The sequence below is a fragment of the Macaca thibetana genome, chromosome 3 (genome assembly GCF_024542745.1).
Source record: "Macaca thibetana thibetana isolate TM-01 chromosome 3, ASM2454274v1, whole genome shotgun sequence".
In the NCBI taxonomy this organism is placed as follows: domain Eukaryota; kingdom Metazoa; phylum Chordata; class Mammalia; order Primates; family Cercopithecidae; genus Macaca; species Macaca thibetana.
The window spans coordinates 175,341,152-175,351,493 of NC_065580.1; positions in this window are offsets into that span (position 1 = coordinate 175,341,152).

The following is a 10,342-nucleotide window of genomic DNA, read 5'->3' on the forward strand; positions in this document are numbered from 1 at the left end:
GAAAAAAAGGATGTCATAATTAGATGTAATAAAGTTCAAAATCAGTAAAATTTTGACTAGGATGTTGATAGCATCATAGCCAGAAAAGGGTAAAGAAGACTAAAATGTATCCTTACCCTGTCCCTTTGGTTTCACTAGAATATCATCCACTTCCACAATTACAGCTAATTTTTTTTTTTTTTTTTTTTTTAGACGGAGTTTTGTGCTGTTGCCCAGGCTGGAGTGCAGTGGTGTGATCTCCTCTCACTATAGCCTCCGCCTCCCGGTTTCAAGCAATTCTCCTGCCTCGGCCTCCCGAGTAGCTGGGACTACAAGCGAGCGCCACCATGCCCGGCTAACTTTTGTATTTTTAGTAGAGATGGGGTTTCACCATGTTGACCAGGCTGGTCTTGATCTCCTGACCTCATGATCTGCCCGCCTTGGCCTCCCAAAGTGCTGGGATTACAGGCGTAAGCCACCGAACCCAGCCAACAGCTAAATGTTTTCATTGATAACTCTCAGATACACAAATGTTATGTTTTTCTCCTCTCATTCATTATCATAGAAACATAGACACACTAAATATCCTAAAACTGAACAATTTATATCAATAGGTCCCAAACTGATTTTTTTCTGATTTGTTAATTTCTGTTCATGGCTTGACCATTATCTCTCAAGGAAAATTAAAATCCATTTAGTTAACTTTTATTTGGTGTTCTTCTTCATTTATCTTACCCAATTGGCACTCAATATTATAGTTCTCCATCTCCAACATTTATTTTTAATAATCTTTTCATCTGCTCTTACTACCACTATCCCCATTCATATCCTGGATGATTCAAGAGAAAACTGTTTCCTCAACATTTTCTCTATCCTTTGTAGCATTCTTTTTACAAACAATGCACAGATCTTGCGAAAACCTTGTTACAATCACATCAGTCTCATAATGAAAATCATTAAAGAATTGCGGTATCAGTCTCTTAATGAAAATCATTAAAGAATTGCGATACCTAATAAAGTGGAAACACCTTAAGGAGATTTCCTGACTCTTAGTGAAATATTATACCATTTACTTTACCAGGCGAATTTATTTTATTTTATTTTATTTTATTTTATTTTATTTTATTTTGAGATGGAGTCTTACTCTGTCTCCCAGGCTGGAGTGCAGTGGCACCATCTCGACTCACTGCAACCTCTGCCTCCCGGGATCAAGCAATTCTCTGCCTCAGCCTTCCCAGTAGCTCGGATTACAGGCACCCACCACCATGCCTGGCTAATTTTTGTATTTTTAGCAGAGACAGGGTTTCACCATCTTGGCCAGGCTGGTCTTGAACTCCTGACCTCATGATCCACCCACCTCAGCCTCCCAAAGTGCTAGGATTACAGGCGTGAATCACCGTGCCTGGCTTACCAGTTGAATTTCTTAACTTTCTATTGTATAACATAGTTGAGCTAACAGACTACTTATTTACCCAAGGGGGAAAAAGCAAAACAAAAATACCTTTCCCTTATCTCTGGACTTTGGCTTACACCCTAGGAAACACGTCTTAGGTATCTGTTGACATTGTATTCATCTTCAATTTCAAATTCAAATTAAGCTTTCTTAACAATTCTTTTCTAATTCAGCTGATTGTAATTTCTCTGTCTGTCTCTCTCTCTCTCTCTCTCTCTCTCTCTCTCGTGTGTGTGTGTGTGTGTGTGTGTGTGTGTGTGTGTGTGTGTGTCTTCATTCAGGACAGGTTCCCAGATGGCCATAACCAGCCTAGCTCTTTCCCCTCCTTTCTTGCTTGTAATTCTCAGGATAATGTAGTGTTCTAGGCATGCAACATCCTGATATAAGGAGGAGCTATTTGGAACAGCTTGGTCTCTGTTCTGTCCTTAAAACGGGATACACCTCAACACTGTAGCCCAATGAATTCAGAGACCCCTGGGCATGAAACCCGCAGCTGATTGCTTTTGTGGTCTCTTAGCTGTGGTACAACATGGAGCACACACAGACAAGAGTCCATTTACCCTGGGAAGTTCTCCTGAGCCTTGCAGGATCAGCTTGCCATAAATCCTAGGATTCCATTGTCGCTTGCCGCCTATCTGTGAATAATAAAGTTCTTTTGCTTAACTTGGTGTGGGAACGTTCTGTCTTACCAGGCTTGTTCAAATAGTAAAACTTGCTAATCAATAACCAATGCATGGTAAGCTGGCTTAGCACACAGTAGTCCTTAATTTTTTCTACCACTTCTAAACCACTTAATTTGGTATCCCTGTTTTTCACGTAACTTGATATGGTTTTATATTCTTTTCTGGATTATGTAGTTCAAGAAATACTAATTATTAATGTATCTCCTGATATGCTAATCACAGTAAAGAAATGTAACCCTCTTATACGTCCCGGAAAAAATACGGGTATTTATATGTTGTGAGTGAAGTCTGGTCTGTACCCTTGTGCATAGGATGAAGGTTTAATATCAGAGACCAATATTTATTTTCAAACCACGAAGAGATTACTTTTATGTAATTTACATCACTGCTATTCAAACTTTAAAGTCTATATGAACCACTTAGGAGTCTTATTAAAAATTCAGATTCTAATGCAGTAGTTATTTAATAGAGCCCAATATTCTGCATTTCTTACAAGCTTCCCAGAGATGTAGATGCCATGGACCCTCAAACTAAACTTAGAGAAGAAGGGAAATAAATAAAGGAACAGTTCAAGAGGACATTTAAAATATTTTTTTCTGTGTCTAATCTATAAACAGAATACCAATAACACCAATATTTACTTTATGCTATTGTAGATATTAAGTGAGACTATGGGTAAGAAAGTGTTTTAGAAACATAAATATGTAATTACTTTAATCAATGTATCTATGTAAATATAAGTATTTTTTTCTTGAGAAGACTGAATTACATTTGTTGAAACATAAACATAGAAGTTGTTGATAAACAAATGACATATACCATTAATGTAACCATCTAATAATAATATTCCTGTGTTATTGTTAAGACTTTCTGAAGATATTTTCACTTTGAATTTCTGATCCTAATTTTTGCCCTCTGAAGTCCTTACAAAGATATGAACCAATTAGTTTACGGCCCAAACCTTAGACACTATTGTTCCTAAAACTATTCTAAATTACTCTGCAAATTTCTAATTTGTTTGGGCTTTGAAACAACTTTGAAAACTCACATTTTGCTTCTAAAATTAGTCTAAATTACTATAAATTTCTGTTATTTGGGCTTTGGAACAACTTTGAAAACTCACACTCAATACAGAGCAAGATCTACAGAGCTAAAAAGAGAATTTAAATACATGGAGCATTGTCAGTTTGTCAAACCAGCCAAGCCATTTAGCAATTAGCAGCCATAGTCACAAATGCCAACTAAATCCAGAAGCATGTTCCTCTCATCAAACAGTCCAATTGTTTGTATTGATGCAACGCTTAGTCATAGACCAGGTGCTCAGTGCTTTAAATATGAATTCATTTTCTGAAATTAAGTCTGAAAACCTAATGAAAAAAGCTGGGTGTAATTGCAAAGGATACATTACATCATGACAATAGTCAGTTATAAATGATTCAAACAGCAATTAAATATGCCTCTTACTTGTTTGACATGGGTTGTGGGAAGAAATTCCTTTAGTTCAATTTACTTTTGGTATTTTACAGCTGCAGTTCTCTGGAATATAGAGCCCATTCCCACAACTAAAAGGCCAATAGATTTTCTTTATGTAACACTCCAGTGCACTGCCTAACCTCAGCGGGGATGAGCATTTATCCTATTTAAAAAAATGTTATTTCAAAATACCTCTCTGACATTGCAATGAAAATTGTAGTGATTGTTGGTAAAGATGATTTCTGTTTTTTTCTTTTTCACTATATTAAATGTTTCTCTGTAGCACAGCATGGTGACTTTTGTAACCTTTACAATGTTAAAATGAGCTATTCACTGTTTACTATAGCATTTCTTTTGTAAGATAAATGTATTCAATTGATTGAATTCTGGTAAGCAGTGAATTCATCCACAAAAGTAAGGAGTTTATTTGTTCAGTTTTGCATTTCAAATACATTTTATGCTTTGAACAACTATTCCTTTAAAATATTTTTATGTTTTTTTAAATGAAGATACATACATTAGGTTCTTTATTTAATGATATATATGTTAGTCATCTGATGAATGAAAAAAATTACAGTGCAGCACAAGTTCAAGCTGGTATGTATTATTAAGTGCTAAAGATTGTATTAAATTATAATATAGTGTTCTGTTTTCATACTTTAGTATTCTTAAGAACAGTTGATTTATCTAAATTTTTAACATACACACACACACACGGACATATATGAATGCACCTATTCAGTCATTGTCTTCTGATTTACTGGACATTTCAAGCAAAATTACAAAGTACTTTGCCATGTAAATTCTGGAATGTTAGAAAAACATGATTCTATTCAATAGGTTATTTTCGTTTCTGCTATTAAAACTAAAGTATCCATACACTTTAAAGGGATCATATTCATTATAACACCGTATGCATTTGAGCTTGTGATCAGCTGATCTAGTCCTAAAATATTTAGCACTGCATCTTGAAGTTCTACATTTAATTGCAAATTGTATTACCACGTAGGCTAAAGGACAGTTTGGCAGCTAGGATAAAGTAGTTGTATTATCTATTATTTCTCACTATTTTATAAGTTACTTCTAGAAGAAAAATCCTATGATTTTTTGTGATTATAAGGTACTAAAATAGAGTATTACATATTCTGTATGAATTTTTTGTTTTTCAAATCACTAAGGCAGGGGGTTTAAACCTTTCATGGATATGCCATTACTTTCATTGGATCTATACTCTGAGGGCAGTGGTGGCTGCTATTTCAGTGAATCAATGAAGTTAAACAACATGCTTCAAATGTTTCGAGATCTTATTATTTGTTAAACTTTTTATTAGATCAGTGTTTTGGAGTCTCAGCGACAGTTGTGCACATTATGTTATGAGTATGTGTGTGAAAAAATAGAATCATGAGTAACAAAACATTATTTTCTAAAAGTTGCATCCATGATTCTACTTACTATTATACTATTTGCTATAAAATCAGTTTAATGGAAAGTATCTACATAGTTTTAACATTTTTGAACTCAGGAAAATAATAGTGAGAATTCGTACACTTAAGGTCAACTTACCACAGGGACATCTGAAATTCTCCTGGGGAGGCTACAGAAAACGATAATAGTGCAACAATGACCCATGAGGATAGTAATTATATCAGCCTGCCTTAGGGAGAGCGCTCAACTTCAACACTATCAGGCTGAAAGTTCCCTCTCATTGGAATTCACAGTAATAAAGGAGTCCATTTGTATTAAAAATTTTAATTCCTGACACAATGGAAATAGTGTCAGGAACAGACACAAAAATCAATTCAATTATTGACAGGATATTTTGAAAATGAAATAATAAAAATAATGCAATCTGCCAGATGAAGAATCAGATAAGCAAATAACGATATTTACTAAGCGCTTCTTATGGACCAGAAACCTTTATGTGGTCAGGACAAGGCAATATGAGATATTACTTTGTCGTCAGGAGACCTAGGGCAAGTAATGCATGGAAAACATCTTAACAACAGAGTAGTTTTGAAGAATAGAGAAGATGGAGGCTAATAGATCATAAATCTTAATAGTTTTGTTATGAAAAGAATATACGAGGCAGCCTGGACAGTACACACATTCTGAATTATTAAAGTTTGTTGTCTCCATTAATGTCTATCCCCTTTTGGATAGCAAGAACTTCATTTGCAGTTGTGGACTTCAGGGTCTGAATTAGACACCCAGCATTTTCGTAAGGAGAGGATTAAAAGGATGTGTTTTCAAGTCAGAAATCCCTTGTTTAGAATTTGGCTGTCCTCCCCATAGTTGATAATACTTGCTAAGTTGTTAACTCCTTTAAGATTTGCTTTACTCTAAAGCGAAATATACATAATAATACTTACGAGGTTTTTCTTAGATTAAATGAATTGACTCACAAATCGCTTTGATTGGTGAGGGGCTCAAAAAATAGTGGTCAAAAAACAAATGGATAACTTTTTTCAAACACATAATAACATTGAGAAGGTTAGACATTCTTGTGGAATGAAACACTGATCCCATTAGGATCAAAAGATATACATACATTTTGAAACAGAAGGAGGTATAACATCACCAAGATGGCAGAATAGGAGATACCAACCTTTACCACCCTTAAATACGCACAAACACACACACACACAAACACACACACACCCCCCCCACACACACACAAAGACACATGTACATACACACGTATAAATACACAAAGAGCTATCCTCAAACCCAAATAACCTTGAGAGGGCTCAAGTCCTATTAAAGAATCCTCTGTAACACACACAGAGGAGCAAATCACCAGAGAATATCTACATAAAAATGATTTCTGGTTATGTTGGCATACCAGAGATGCCAGAAAATGGATAGGAAGAAAGGAGAAAGTCAGAGGCTATTGGTGTCAGTCACACAGCGGGTACCACCATAGTTCTCGGCAGCCTGCTCTGCAAAAGACACCAGCATCTTCTGCCACCAAGTTAACCAACAGCTATTCCTGCCGAGGAGCCCCTGGCATCTTTTTGAAATTCCTCAAGAAGCAGACACTGTTCAACCACTTTGGGTAAGGGGCTGCCATCTCTCCCAACCCCAGATGGGCCCAATCCCAAAGCCGTGGCTATCTCTTGAGTGCTCACACTCCAGACCTGGGCTCTGCAAACACCACATTTCTGAAACCAGAGCCATCAACATGGTGAGGGAGCTAGTTATCAATCCAGGCCTGAAACCAAGGTCTCCCTGAGTATGCCTGTGCTCTTCGCAGTAGCTGAGTTGGTGCCTGGAGCACAGGCATACTCAGAGAGACCTTGGTTTCAGGCCTGGATTGATAACTAGCTCCACCCCAACACCAGAGTCACTGTAACTCTGCACATAACTGTGCTCTTGCTCTTGGCTCCCTGGCTGCTTCATAAGCATATGCACACCGCATATAGTTACCAACATGGCAGTGGGGCTGCATGCACCCTGGACACCAGGGTCATGACCACCGCAGATCCCAGAGCCATAGTTTCCTCTACTTATGCCATAATTCACACTGCAGCTTCGTGACCAGTCCATAGATGCTACTCATCACACACTGGTACCACCACTACTGCAAGTGGAGCTGCAAGCCAGACCTACTGCCAGGAGGGATCCCCTCTGCCACAGCTACCTTGGTGGGAAAATAAGAGATCAGGAGGACCACAGCAGTCATCACCACTGAAGACTCCAACAACCTTTGCCACCACTGAGAACGTCCACAAGATTGGCCATTAAGGATGCCTGCAATTGCCAATACTAACTTCAGCTGAGAGGCTATACAGAAAACACACAGCTTCATTCTCATAGATGTCAGAACTGTGATACCTCACCCAGCTAGTGCCCTCACACGCCCTTATACGGAAAGGTCTTTCTATGCTGAAACTAGCCAAAAATTCTGGAAGAGGTGACTAATCCACCAAATGGTAACAAGAAACATAAAAAACAAACAAGGAGACATATTACCACCAAAAGAATACAATAATTTCACATTAGCTGACCCCTAAAAATTGAGATTTACAATATGCTTAACAAGAAATAAAAAATATTTGCTTTAAGGAACTCGGTGAACTTTTTAAGAAAATACACGAAACCAATTTTTTTAAAAAATTGAAAAACAACAACCAATCAAAACAAGATATTTAACACAGAACAATTAGCCAAAAGAAGAAAATACAAGGTATCCCAATTGAAAAGGAAGAAATTAAATTGACTGTGTTTGCAGAAGAGACAATTTTATATAGAAGGAACCTTAAAACTCTACCATAAACAAAGTTAGAATAAACAAATCTAGTAAAATTGCAGCATACAAACTCAATATACAATAATTAATTGCTTAAAGACACATTCTGAGAAATGTGTCTTTAATTTTGTCATTGTGTGAACAGCATACAGTATACCTACATAAACCTAGAAAGCTTAGCTTACTACACACCTAGGTGTTCTGGTCAGTCCATTGATCCTAGACTGCAAATCTGTATAGCATGCTACTGTATTGAGTATTGTAGGCAATTATAACACAGTGGTAAATATTTGTGCATGTAAACATATCTAAACATATGTAAACATATGTAAACTATATCTAAACATAGAAACATATCTAAACCTAGAAAAGGTACTGTAACAGCATGGTATAAAATACAAAAAAATGGTATAACTGTGTAAGGCACTTATTATGAATGGAACTTACAGGACTGGAAGTGGCTCTGGGTGGGTGAGTCAGTGAGTGAGTGGTGAGTGAACGTGAAGGTTTAGGACATTAGTATACACTGCTGAAGACTTTATAAATACTGTGTACTTAGGCCACATTAATTTATAAATTTTTTTCTTTATTCAATAATAATTAACATTAACTTATTGTAAGGTTAGTTTATATACTTTCTTACTTATTTAAACCTTTTAATTCTTTTTAGTAGCACTTTCCTTAAAACACACATTATACAGCTGTATAATATTTCTTTTTTAAAATCTTTATTCTATAAGTATTTTCCTATTTATTTATTTACGTTTTTTACTTTGTAGACTTTTTTTGTTAAAAACTAAGACACAAATAGACACATTAACCTGGGTCTACACAGGGTCAGGATTATCAATATCACCATCTTCATCTTCACATCTTGTTGTACTTAATAGACTTAGGATCAAATAACAGACATGGAGCTGTCATATCCTTTGCCAATAACAGTTTCTTCTAGAATATCTTCTGACAGAGCTGCCTGAGGCATTTTATAATTACTTTTTTTTTTTTTTTTTGACAGGGTCTCCTCTGTCACCCAGCTTGGAGTGCAGTGGCACCACGCCTGGCTAATATTTTGTTGTTGTTGAGACAGGATCTCACTCTTGCTCACACAGGTCTCAAACTCCTGGCCTCAAGCTATCCTCCCGCCTCAGCTACCAAAAGTGCTTGAATTACAGATATGAGTCACCATGCCCAGGCTACAATCAAATTTTTTTAAATAAAAGAGAGCAGACTCTATATTATTGTTAAGAAATATATTATAGTAAATACATAAACTAGTAACATAATCATTTATTATCAAGACTTATGTATTGTGCAAAATTGCATTTGCTATACTCTTATATGACTAGAAGCACAGAAGGCTTGTAAACATCAGCATCACCACAAACATGTGAGTAATACATTGTGTTATGATGTTATGATGGCTATGATGTCACTAGGCAAAATAAAATTTTTAGTTTGGTCTTATGGAACCACTATTGTACATATGACCCATTGTTTACCAACATTATGCATGCATGCCTATGTAACAATCAGTTGCATTTGTGTACACTAACACAAAACTATCTGAAAGAGAAATCAATAAAACAATTTATAACAGTTACAGAAAAATAAATTTAACAAAGGAGGTGAAATATCCGTGTATTCGTTTTCACACTGCTATGAAGAAATACGTGAGACAAGGCAATTTATAAAGAAAAGAGGTTTAATTGACTCACAGTTCTGCATGGCTGGGGGGCCCTCAGGAAACGTACAGTCATGGTGGAAGGCACCTCTTCGCAGGAGACAGGACAGAGAATGAGGTGAGCAGGGAAAATGCCAGACACTTACAAAACCATCAGTCTCATGAGACTCACTCACTATCACAAAAACAGCATGAGGGAAACCACCCCCATGATTCAATTACCTCTACCTGGTCCCACCCTTGACATGTAGAGATTATTACAGTTCCAGGTGAAATTTGGGTGGAGACACAGAACCAAGACATATCAATGTGTATACTGAAACATTGATGAAAAATTGAAGAAGACACAAATAAATGAAAATTATGGGTTGGAAAAAATAGTAGCATTCAAATACTTATACTAACCAAAGCAATCTACAGGTTCAATATAATCCCTATCAAAATGTCAATGATGCTTTTTACAGAAGTTAAAAAAAAAAAAACACTAAAATTGGTATGGAACCACAAAAGACCCTAAACAGCAAAAGCAATCTTGAACAAAAAGAACAAAGCCAGATGCATCGCACTACCCAATTTCAAAACCTACTATAAAGCTATTATACTCAAAGCAGCATGGTACTAAAATAAAAGAGACACAGACCAACGGTACAGGATAGACAGCCTAGAAATAAACCTGCCCATTTATGGCCAATTGATTTTTGACAAAGATGCCAAGAACACAACGGAGAAAAGACAATCTTTTTAGTAAATAATGCTGGGAAAATTAGGATATTCACCAGAAGTGAATTGAAATTAGACCCTCATCTCACACCATATATGAGAAT